At 39.8% G+C, this 12,483-nt stretch overlaps 1 pseudogene; it reads right to left on the bottom strand.

The window, feature by feature from the left end:
- Nucleotides 1–5,742: 5,742 nt before the first annotated feature.
- Nucleotides 5,743–11,975, bottom strand: LOC149192426 (5'-adenylylsulfate reductase-like 3; annotated as a pseudogene).
- Nucleotides 11,976–12,483: the final 508 nt, after the last annotated feature.

The following is a 12,483-nucleotide window of genomic DNA, read 5'->3' as shown; positions in this document are numbered from 1 at the left end:
GATGATTGATCAGCATCTCAACATCCCAGATTTCCAGCAATGAAACCTTCAGCAAATCTACAACAAACCAATTATTCTGTTTCGATGAGATTGAATTAAATTATTTAGTTATAATTTAATTTATGTAATTTGACTACAACACATATCTGGTTTTCTTTTTTCTTTTTATTATTTTGATTCCTATGTTTAGGAAATCATAATCAATATGTAATAGAGTATATATAGGGTGATTTTTGAAGATGTAGAGGTTCGATTTTTGCAGCAGAGAGAGGCTGCTTGGGACTGTGTAAAGTTTCTCTTAAATATTATTTTAATAAAGCAGTTTCTGCCCTTTGGACCTGGGATCCATCACGGTGTTAATGTCTAGTATGTTTTTCCTGTAATTCACTTACATATTTTGTTTTTCTGCCTTGTTCCAGCATTATCTAAGAGATGTGTTAGGAATTGATATGTACACGATGCTCCTATCATGATGATTTTGTTGTTAAGTGTAGTGGTTGTCTTTGCAGAATCCATCTTCAGCTAGATGCTCTATTGAGCAACCCTGTGTTTCTCTTTTGTCTAACACTGCTACTGTAGATCCATCCCTTGTTTGATGCCTGCAAGGCAGCGGGCTTTCTCCCCTATTCTTCTCACATTTGCAATCTTTTATCTGGCTGAACATTGCACTTACTTTGCCCCAAGTTTACCGGCAGAAACTGGCATCAACTCCATAGCCCATTGGTCCTTTCTCTTGCTATTTTCGACCCAAAAAACCTTTAAAAAAAATCCCCGCACTCCATAGATAGCCTAATAATTAGTTATCACAGCCACATTTTGTTGGCAAAGAGAGAGCCCTCTCTGGTCTCGCAAGGCTAGATGCCATATCGAAAGCTTGGTTTGTGGTTACCTCAGAATAGCCTCTTCTCAGCCTTGAGGTTCATTATGAGTGCTAACAAGTTAAACCAACAACATGCTTCGATAATATTCATACAAACACATACGGAATAGTCCATACATACATGTGTAAGTTACAACTACTTACAATGTTGGAGTAACCAGAATAGTCGAACTATAACAACAATATATGCATGAAACGTGTTGGCTCTCTTATATTAAAGAGTGAAAGATCCAATCATACATACAACCATAACAACCACTAAGCCCAATAGTGGAACGTTATAGTCAATGTCACTTGCTCCTCCAAAGAGATGTACTCACTCTACACTGTGGAGAAGCCAAGGCTTGTTACAATACACTCCAAGCTTTCTCTAAGTTATACCTATTGGAAGTTTGGCTCCCAAAAGCTTGTACAATGACTTATGAGGTTCTATATATAGTAAAGGGTGGGTGACCCTTGACATTCTCCTTTATGACTCTTCAACTACCCTCATGATTCTTCAACTTACACATGATTGTTTACATTCTACTATTGACACTTGGTATTTCACTTTACAATATGTTTACAATACAATCTGCACATGTACCATGTGAGACAAAAATGGCTTGAGTAAACCATGCAAGACATCACTGAGACTCGAACAACTGTGGGAATACTAACTCGTCAACATCCTCTTGGTGATCAATGGTGGCAAACTGATGCCAAGCTTGGTAGTTTGTTATGGTGTCTACGTACTTCATGGTGACATCCTTCTAAAAGCGAAATATTGCCTTCGTTGCATCCGCGTACACTGATTTGGCACCTCTGTCCAACTTGTCATATAGCATGTGAATCATGGTCTTGAGTGTAGCTAGACCAGTGACATACTGGTGCATAGTGTATGCACTCATCTGAAAATCTGCGCTAGTGGTTATGCACATCAATTGCTCGAAGTACATATCTAGCTCCAGCCAGACTTGGTTCTTCGCTTTTGCCTCAGTGAGTGTGCCAATGGCTGGGATCGCATGCATGCGCACAATGACATCCATGCTCCTGAACACTCATGCATGTGAATCCTGTAAGTTGGTGATGATCTGTGGGAGTTCCTCATAGTTCTAGATCTGACTCCGGATGCATGCCTTCAAATCCACTGCCTTTGGCTTCATCATATTTGGTAAGTACAACGGGGCTACCTTGTACCTCATTGTCCATATCTGCATGTGATTAACAACAGTGTATATGTTTGTCAAGATGTGTGCTCCCCTAGCATAGTTTTGCTGCCAACCATTAAGATGGACAACTGACTTATGCATGGTGACAAACCTAAAGTACAACTTTTGCATGACTGTCTCAAGAGACAATACTTCTTCAAGTATCACTTTCCTCCACTCTTCTCTAGCGAATGTTGTAGCTTTCTCTTTTCTTTGCTTAACCGCTTGCAAATCCTTAGCCATGCGCTCATTATGAGCTATCAAGAATCTCACACTTGAGCTGGTGGCTTTGGCATATACCTTTGTAGCATCGGCTAATGCAGTTGGATATCTGCACACATCGAGAATGATCACTTGTTCTCGAAAATGCACATGAGATGCATGGACATCCGAAGTGTGCACTCTGCGTGACTGCACAACTCTGTGTTGTGACTCGTCAAAGGATATGTTGTGCACATATTCTTCCAAGTTGTCCTCAAGGATTTCAGTTTCTCCTTGATCACTTGGGACTTACTCTAATCCTGGATCTGGTAAAGTCAGTGGAGTGACCTCTGGGTCTTTGGGCATGAGATTTGTATCCTGATCCTTCTCTGGCTGAACCAAATCCGTGTCCATCAGCTCCAACATCTGTTCAATCTCTTGAGCAAAGTCCTACTCCTGCGACTGCTCATCCTGTTTGCTATATGCCAATTGTGATGATTCAATAACTTGTATTTGCGCAGTTTCATCAATGTGTACACACTACACTTCCTATTGTTCTTGTTCCTGTTGCGCTTCCTTCTCCTTTCTGCGTAGATCCTTTTCTTCCCTTAGTTGTTGCTTCACCTCCTGTAACTTCTTCTCTGCCTCCTTCAATTTCTTCTTCTTCCTATGTCCTTGCACAATCCTTCTATTGCATTGTCACTTCTTTGCTTCAATCTCTAAAGCTGCTCTTAATACAAGTGGATTTGCCTTGAAGTTGCAGTTTTTCTCTGCCTTTGCGTTGTCGACAACCTTCCTCTTGCCTTTTTCATGCATAGGTATGCTGCCCTCTATTGTTGTTGATGTTGTTGCTCTGTCAAGTGTTTCTTCCTTGTGCGCTACTAACCATTCTACAACCACTCTGACTAGTTCATTGAGCCTTGAGGAGTTATAGCAGTATCTCCATGGGTCTTCCTCAGGCCAATGACATGCCCCATGGATCCAAGGATGATACACTCTCGCACAGTGGTCCTTCACTAAGAAATGCGGGTCATATGGATTGAAACTTCTGGTGCTGAAGGTGAACCTCTTGAATTCCTCTATCTCGACCTCAGCATGCTTGAGACTCTAGATCTCATACAACTCGATACGCAAAGGAAGAGGAGGCTAAGGTGCCTTCTTCTTCTTGTGCAAGCTCATTGACAACCATGTCGAGATGTAGTATGCAATCTCTTGCATGACCAGCTTGTCCATGACAAACTTTGGTAACACATGCGGAGTCTTCTCCGTGCTGTACATCCAAATGAAGGTGCCAAGTGGTCAAGCGTACCAGTTTTCTATGTTAACCGATGCCTCCATCGCTTCCTGTGACATGCAAGGCGGATCCTGCTCAAAGATCAGCTTGTACACCGGGGTGATGAAGTGGTCTGATAGCTATAGTATAACTCCACGGAAGATGCACTCAGAGAACAACCTGAAATATATGTGCACAGAGGTTTCTGAAGGTCTCCATTCCCAACCCAAGCGAGGAAATTGTTGATGGGCACAGATTGCATCAAGCATTTAAGCGGACATTAATAGCTTTGCTTGCTGACCCTTCGGTGGATGTCAGGCATTTGTTACTTGCCCCTTCAGCTGGAGAGGAAACATGTCAGACCAATTGAAAGGTCTTCCTTCATTCCCCAGCTGATCCAACATAATCACCCAACTCTGCAACAAGGTTTCTGTACTTTCTTGGCCATACAAGCATCATGCTAAGATAACCAAGAACTGATAAGCCTTCTGCAATGTATTTGTCTTTTATACCTGGTTGGGTGTTCTCCTGAACTTAGATGGCTCTTTCGCCCAACTCTTCAAGGTGTTCCTTGAGTTCGTACTACTGCTGGGATTGGTGAAGAGTGCATCCATTTTGTCCACCGACTGCGGTATGTGATAGATCTCCTGAAAGTTCTCTACCCTGAGGGTAGCAAGTTCTGTTCCACTGACATTGCTCAGTACCATTGTCTCTAGATCAATATACTGTTAGGCCCCTATAATACTAGTGATTCCCCCATTACTATTGTCATTGTATCCCTTATTGTTATTATTGTGCCCCTATTGTCCCCATATTGTTATTAGTATGCCCCATAGAAACCCACTATTTTTAGTTTTGTGCCCTTATGTTATCACTGTTATGTCGACTTGATTATATTGTGACCCCTTAGACTCCTATATATAGAAGGGAGGTTTAGTCATTTGTATTGTTATCTCAAAATCAGACCCTGATTGGCTGTTGACCAGGAAGACTTCAAGTAACTGTTTCAAACCAATATTTTGACTAAGGTTTAGCCTCCTTAGCCTGAGAGGGCTCTCTCAAAAGGTTATTGATTTTGATTAAAAATAAGAGGGCTAACTCTTATGAAATAACAGTGACAAATATGAAGGTTGGACAAAAATTACATAAGTTTCCATTGGGCCTATGGAGTCAATAAAACCTCAGCAAATAATGATACAGCCTTTACATAGAAGTCAGGGCATGTGGCATTTAAATGTTCAAAACACAACTCTTATAAAACCACAGTTCATGAATGTGCACAGGAAATCAGAGCAGCATAAGTGAATTCTGAGTGATTACACATCTATGCAACTGTAAAATAAATCAAGGATAAAGTAAAACCACACATCTTGAACATAGAAACACTTTATGAATCTTGAGAAGAAAAGCAGTTCTATTATATTACTGAACTCTGTCTTTCTACATAAGCCAAAACAGTACTCTGTTTTATAAAATCTCCAACCTCTATTACATTGCTGTTTCAGCTATATATAGAATTCTTATTCTAATTGATCGAGATTCCTCCTCCAGCATGAGGGGAATTCGATAACTGCCTCTAATGACACCTATCAGTTATTTAACTAACTATTAAATACAACAAAGTGCTGACTGTAGTTTTTAAGAGTTCTAAATCTACTATGACTCTAACTCTATATTATATTCATGATGGCTTCTCTTCGTTCTTTGACATCTGGAGTTTAGCTGAGATAGCTGAGATGGATGTTTAATGCCCCATGTTTACCTTGGATGCTGAATCTTTTAACTGTTCAGAAGTATTAGGAGATGTCCCTGGTTTCTCGGCTTCAGTTTTCTCCAAAGTAATCGAATGCACAGAAACATGTCTTCAGTCCTTTAATTACCCAAAATGTGGAAGACTGCCACGTTTTGATGTGTTGTAAGCTTGGGCTATGAACATGTGTGCAGGCAAAAAGTTTCTTACAGGCAGCTCGTTTGTTGTATCTTGAATGGTGATAAAGGAGCTTTACAGCAAAAATTTTAAATTTGATTTGAATCTTCAACCTTTTTAGGCATCCACCTGTCTTGACTTGATTGAGTGTTGGCAGCTCCAGATGATGTTCTTGCATACCCTTTAGACGTTTCTCTTTCCAAATTTCCGCTCATAATTCAGACTGCTTGATTTGCGTTAAAATCATCACCTACAGCAGTTTCGTAGCGCGCTACGAAACTGCTGAATTATTTAAAACAGCTTGCCTTTCATAGATAAATGATCGCCAGTGTTCATGGCTTAAGCACCTTACTCCCTTGATTGTTGTGCACAGGTAAACAGCTTCTTCAGTTACATGAGGAGAAGCCATCTGTGTAGACTGCAAAATATTAAGAGCCTTTCTCGTGTCACCACAGCTAAGCCTCACTATTGCAGACAAGCCATCCTCTGTGACATCAAGCCTTTCTTCAAACTGTGTATCTGGAAAAGACAGGCAGCAAGAATTATTTGTAGCAAGAGTTAGGATTCCATTAGCACGCAAGTAGAGTTCTGCACACAACTTGTCCATGTCACCCACAGCACCATGTAACATCTTACTAGCTTTATGAATACCGTCCTTGACTTCGTTAGCAGCTGTGCGACCCAATGCAATCTGTAATACTTTGTTTGATCCTTTTTCTATATCAACAAAATATAAGTAAATATTTGACATCTGTTTTAAGAAACATAGTCAGTGCTTCATTGGTTCTAGGAAACAAGTGTGCCCTTGCATTGTTATCAATAAAAAGATGTAGCCGTTGCTCAGTTGAATCTGTCATTGGCAGAGGATTCACTTGAGATATGGGATAGGAAAGCCTATAAGATTCAAGTTCTTTGCCACTGTGAGAATTTACAAATGAAAGAATCCCTGTCTCATCATGTCCTAGACCACATTTCCCTATTTTCAGAGCAGCTGGACTCTGGTCTATGTACTGGGCCTTAACCAAGAGAAACAGAGGCTAGAGATGCCCATACTCCTGCATTCTTAGCACCTTCTTGAAAGTTTCTTGTCTTTGAAAACTTTAAACGACACCAAATTCTGTTCAAGTTGAGCATGTGCATTGCATGCTTCAAAATAAGTGGTGTATTTTCACTCAGGAGTGCCAAATTTACATGCCAAATACGCCTTAACCGACACCGTTTGACCTGTAATAAGACCTGTAATCTCCTTATAGAAATGTACAAGTGAATCAAGGTCTTTTAATCTTCGATAGCGCACCCTTGATGTCTGGTTCTGTAGAAAGAGAGATGGAAAACTATGAACTCCATTCCTCGAAAGAACACTGGGCATTACAACAGACTCCTCTTAATTCTATTAACATTGAAAATGTTTAAAACCTGCTCTATGAATGTCGGATGATTCTCTCTCAAGGCTGCCCCATTTTCAGGCCAAACATGTCTCTTCCAAACCCTCTTCGCCCATATTAATAGCTTTGGGAATAGAAACTGAAGCATTCTCAAAACCAGGAACAGGATTGCTAGTATCAAATATGTATCCCGCTGCAGCAGCTTTTCGGGAGATTTTGCCCACGAATATGGACATTGTACTGCGTTAATAAGAGATGACCTAGTAAAGCCTCATAAATCAAAAAGAACAAAATTCACCGCCTCAAAAACTTGCAACAGATGCTGCCATACGGGCTACTAAAATAACCTTTGGTCTGACTTCTCAAATCTCCATGCCTGAAATTTGACATTCTGTGTGGCGCCAAGTTATGTCGCCTTCATATCGCTCAAATATGCAGACCATGTTAGGTCTTACATAAGGTGCTCCATCAGCACTAGCCATGACCCCGTCCATGTAGTATGCATTTCTTGAAAGTCATTGAGTGAATCAAGAGACATAGCAGTCAGTCCAAATCCAGTATATTGAGGATGCTCATATTCCTCTTCCCACCAAGATTTCCAGCTTTTGTTTGCAGGGATGCCAATACCACCCCTATCGTTATCCATTTGGTCCAATCTTCTCAATCTTCAACTATCTTTTGCCATTCAAAACCCGAGGGATTGAACAAGAATGGAGCAAACAACCATGTCACCACCAAAAACCACATCGAAAGTGTTATTAACAGGTAAGAGACAAAATCTTTTGCAGCAGAGCAATAAATGTTGTAGACAAAGAGAAGCATCATCAGCTCCAGTCCTTTTGTGAAGTGGCTCCTCGAATAAAGCCTGTAATTCTCTGCATATTTCTCATGCTTCACCATAAAACCTCGCCCAGTGGCCCTATACTTTTCACTACCATGCAAAATTGTCCTGCCAAAATAATGAGTCTTCGCACCCAGAGAGAATGTGAAAAAGACAGAGGCAAGTTGCATCTGCATGATAAAAAAATCACTTAATGCAGACCGGAAGCTTCGTTCCAAGCCAATCTCCATAACCATTGGCAAGGCCATTAGTAGACCTATCTGAACCAGAAACTGCGATGCAAGAACTGCCTCAAGAGGAAATTTTTTTCTCATATCTGCTTGGTTAACCAGTGACTTTTCTAATCCACTCAGTACCAAATACAGCCGTCCATAAAGAAAGATAGACGAAGTGTATAGGCTGACAACTGTTGATGGATTTTGACGGATATGACAGTTGTGAAATATTGGCTATGGATTCGAACAAATCCCCAATTTCGTAGCGCAGCCTAAAACCTGTTGCGCTGCGAAACTACAAAAAGGCTTTATGCGCATCAAACTAATGTGAGCGGTTTTGAAATTTTGGCATTAGAATTTTCAGTGATAACAGTGGCTCCACTTGGGATAGTGTGCTCCTGTGGTACACTAAGAACTCATAGGTCCAGTGCTTTATCCTTTTTTTTTATTATTACAAACGGAAATCTTCTTGACAAACATTCCCTTCAAGCTTCTTGGGCCTTCACCTCGGGCTTAAGCTTGATGATCACTGTAGGAGAAAGAAATCTACATCTACTGAAAAAAAATGCTCAGTCAACCTTGAGCTTATTTGCATTTTCCTACCTACCTACCCTAACAATTCAAACTTCTTTCAGCTCAATCAATGTGAAATTTCCAATGTAGCCAATCATTTGTCTTATCTGATATTTGAGTTTTTTGACTGCATCGGAGTTCAGAGCCACTATGATATTGTGATGACCGCTGCCATTGAAATTGCCTCTGATCTTCATAGAAAAACTGAAACACTGGAGAGTAAAACTCTTCCATGTAGTCAGCTATAGGATCCCAGAATACATGATCAGCTTGATGATTCTTGTAACTTTCTGGTTGTGCAAACTGATCTTCAACAACAGTGTACAGTTCCTCAATCGTGAAAGAGAAAGGAAAAAACACTCTTTCCTTGTGTTTTGCCATAGAAAGCTTCTGAAAATAATGATCATGATTATGAAAACTATATGCCTGAATTTGACCTTCTAAACCTTCAATGTCTTTCTCAATGTCCTCAGCAACTTCATCCAAAAATTTCATCTTATCCTCTGTCTTACACTCAAATGATTTTAGATACGAGGACAAGGACAAAGAAAAAATTTCATTTGTTTCTCCATTACTATGATCATTATTCCATTGTTTCAAACCTTGAACTGAAGGAGAGTTTGCCACCACATCTGATCTATCTATCCATTCCTCCAAAAACATAAGCCAAAAGTCTTCAAATGACTTAATGGATTTGGCAGGAAAGCTTTCAATCCACCGTTTACATTTCCCTTGAAATGAATCATAGAACAACATAATGCAAACATCCTCATGTTTAACTCTAAGAAGCTCAGTAAAATCACAGAAATCTGATATATGCTTCAAAGTTAAACTCAAATCCTCTCCGTTGAATTTTGGACCATTCCTTAGAAAATATGCATCCTTGGGAAAATGATTTGGGAAACCATGAATTCCTGAAAAATCTATGCATGCATACCTTGAAATAAGAATGGTAGCATCTGGGTCCTTCATAACTCCAGTGGAATCACCATGAATGTATGAATTTTGAATTCTTCAACAATGGAGTCGCCAAGGTAGATTGCAGCCTCGAAAATTCTTCTGAGCTCCTGCTACCTTCAGAAGTTCAGCTTCATGATTTCGGGAACGAATAATCTTCAGACTCCCGGCAGACGCACCAAAATGTTATCTCAAAATCAGACCCTGATAGGCTGCTGACCAGGAAGACTTCAAGTAACTGTTTCAAACCAATCTTTTGACTAAGGTTTAGCCTCCTTAACCTGAGAGGGCTCTCTCAAAAGGTTATTGATTTTGATTAAAAATAAGAGGGCTAACTCTTATGAAATAACAGTGACAAATATGAAGGTTGGAAAAACATTACATAAGTTTCCATTGGGCCTATGGAGTCAATAAAACCTCAGCAAATAATGATACAGCCTTTACATAGAAGTCAGGGCATGTGGCATTTAAATGTTCAAAACACAACTCTTATAAAACCACAGTTCATGAATGTGCACAGGAAATCAGAGCAGCATAAGTGAATTCTGAGTGATTACACATCTATGCAACTGTAAAATAAATCAAGGATAAAGTAAAACCACACATCTTGAACATAGAAACACTTTATGAATCCTGAGAAGAAAAGCAGTTCTATTATATTACTGAACTCTGTCTTTCTACATAAGCCAAAACAGTACTCTGTTTTATAAAATCTCCAACCTCTATTACCTTGTTGTTTCAGCTATATATAGAATTCTTATTCTAATTGATCGAGATTCCTCCTCCAGCATGAGGGGAATTCGATAACTGCCTCTAATGACACCTATCAGCTATTTAACTAACTGTTAAATACAACAAAGTGCTGACTGTAGTTTTTAAGAGTTCTAAATCTACTATGACTCTAACTCTATATTATATTCATGATGGCTTCTCTTCGTTCTTTGACATCTGGAGTTTAGCTGAGATAGCTGAGATGGATGTTTAATGCCCCACGTTTACCTTGGATGCTGAATCTTTTAACTGTTCAGAAGTATTAGGAGATGTCCCTGGTTTCTCGGCTTCAGTTTTCTCCAAAGTAATCGAATGCATAGAAACATGTCTTCAGTCCTTTAATTACCCAAAATGTGGAAGACTGCCACGTTTTGATGCGTTGTAAGCTTGGGCTATGAACATGTGTGCAGGCAAAAAGTTTCTTACAGGCAGCTCGTTTGTTGTATCTTGAATGGTGATAAAGGAGCTTTACAGCAAAAATTTTAAATTTGATTTGAATCTTCAACCTTTTTAGGCATCCACCTGTCTTGACTTGATTGAGTGCTGGCAGCTCCAGATGATGTTCTTGCATACCCTTTAGACGTTTCTCTTTCCAAATTTCCACTCATAATTCAGACTGCTTGATTTGCGTTAAAATCATCACCTACAGCAGTTTCGTAGCGCACTACGAAACTACTGAATTATTTAAAACAACTTGCCTTTCATAGCTAAATGATCGCCAATGTTCATGGCTTAAGCACCTTACTCCCTTGATTGTTGTGCACAGGTAAACAACTTCTTCAGTTACATGAGGAGAAGCCATCTGTGTAGACTGCAAAATATTAAGAGCCTTTGTCGTGTCACCACAGCTAAGCCTCACTATTGCAGACAAGCCATCCTCTGTGACATCAAGCCTTTCTTCAAACTGTGTATCTGGAAAAGACAGGCAGCAAGAATTATTTGTAGCAAGAGTTAGGATTCCATTAGCACGCAAGTAGAGTTCTGCACACAACTTGTCCATGTCACCCACAGCACCATGTAACATCTTACTAGCTTTATGAATACCGTCCTTGACTTCGTTAGCAGCTGTGCGACCCAATGCAATCTGTAATACTTTGTTTGATCCTTTTTCTATATCAACAAAATATAAGTAAATATTTGACATATGTTTTAAGAAACATAGTCAGTGCTTCATTGGTTCTAGGAAACAAGTGTGCCCTTGCATTGTTATCAATAAAAAGATGTAGCCGTTGCTCAGTTGAATCTGTCATTGGCAGAGGATTCACTTGAGATATTGGATAGGAAAGCCTATAAGATTCAAGTTCTTTGCCACTGTGAGAATTTACAAATGAAAGAATCCCTGTCTCATCATGTCCTAGACCACATTTCCCTATTTTCAGAACAGCTGGACTCTGGTCTATGTACTGGGCCTTAACCAAGAGAAACAGAGGATAGAGATGCCCATACTCCTGCATTCTTAGCACCTTCTTGAAAGTTTCTTGTCTTTGAAAACTTTAAACGACACCAAATTCTGTTCAAGTTGAGCATGTGCATTGCATGCTTCAAAATAAGTGGTGTATTTTCACTCAGGAGTGCCAAATTTACATGCCAAATACGCCTTAACCGACACTGTTTGACCTGTAATAAGACCTGTAATCTCCTTATAGAAATTTACAAGTGAATCAAGGTCTTTTAATCTTCGATAGCGCACCCTTGATGTCTGGTTCTGTAGAAAGAGAGATGGAAAACTATGAACTCCATTCCTCGAAAGAAAACTGGGCATTAGAACAAACTCCTCTTAATTCTATTAACATTGAAAATGTTTAAAACCTGCTCTATGAATGTCGGATGATTCTCTCTCAAGGCTACCCCATTTTCAGGCCAAACATGTCTCTTCCAAACCCTCTTCGCCCATATTAATAGCTTTGGGAATAGAAACTGAAGCATTCTCAAAACCAGGAACAGGATTGCTAGTATCAAATATGTATCCCGCTGCAGCAGCTTTTCAGGAGATTTTGCCCACGAATATGGACATTGTACTGCGTTAATAAGAGATGACCTAGTAAAGCCTCATAAATAAAAAAGAACAAAATTCACCGCCTCAAAAACTTGCAACAGATGCTGCCATACGGGCTACTAAAATAACCTTTGGTCTGACTTCTCGAATCTCCATGCCTGAAATTTGACATTCTGTGTGGCGCCAAGCTATGTCGCCTTCATATCGCTCAAATATGCAGACCATGTTAGGTCTTACATAAGGTGCTCCATCAGCACTAGCCATGACCCCGTCC

This window comes from Pinus tabuliformis, chromosome 2_2 (assembly GCF_031772625.1).
Source record: "Pinus tabuliformis cultivar Carrire ecotype Pingquan chromosome 2_2, CPIR1, whole genome shotgun sequence".
NCBI classification, from domain to species: Eukaryota; Viridiplantae; Streptophyta; class Pinopsida; order Pinales; family Pinaceae; genus Pinus; species Pinus tabuliformis.
Note: the sequence above shows the minus strand (reverse complement) of the source record. Positions and strands in the feature narration are given on the sequence as shown.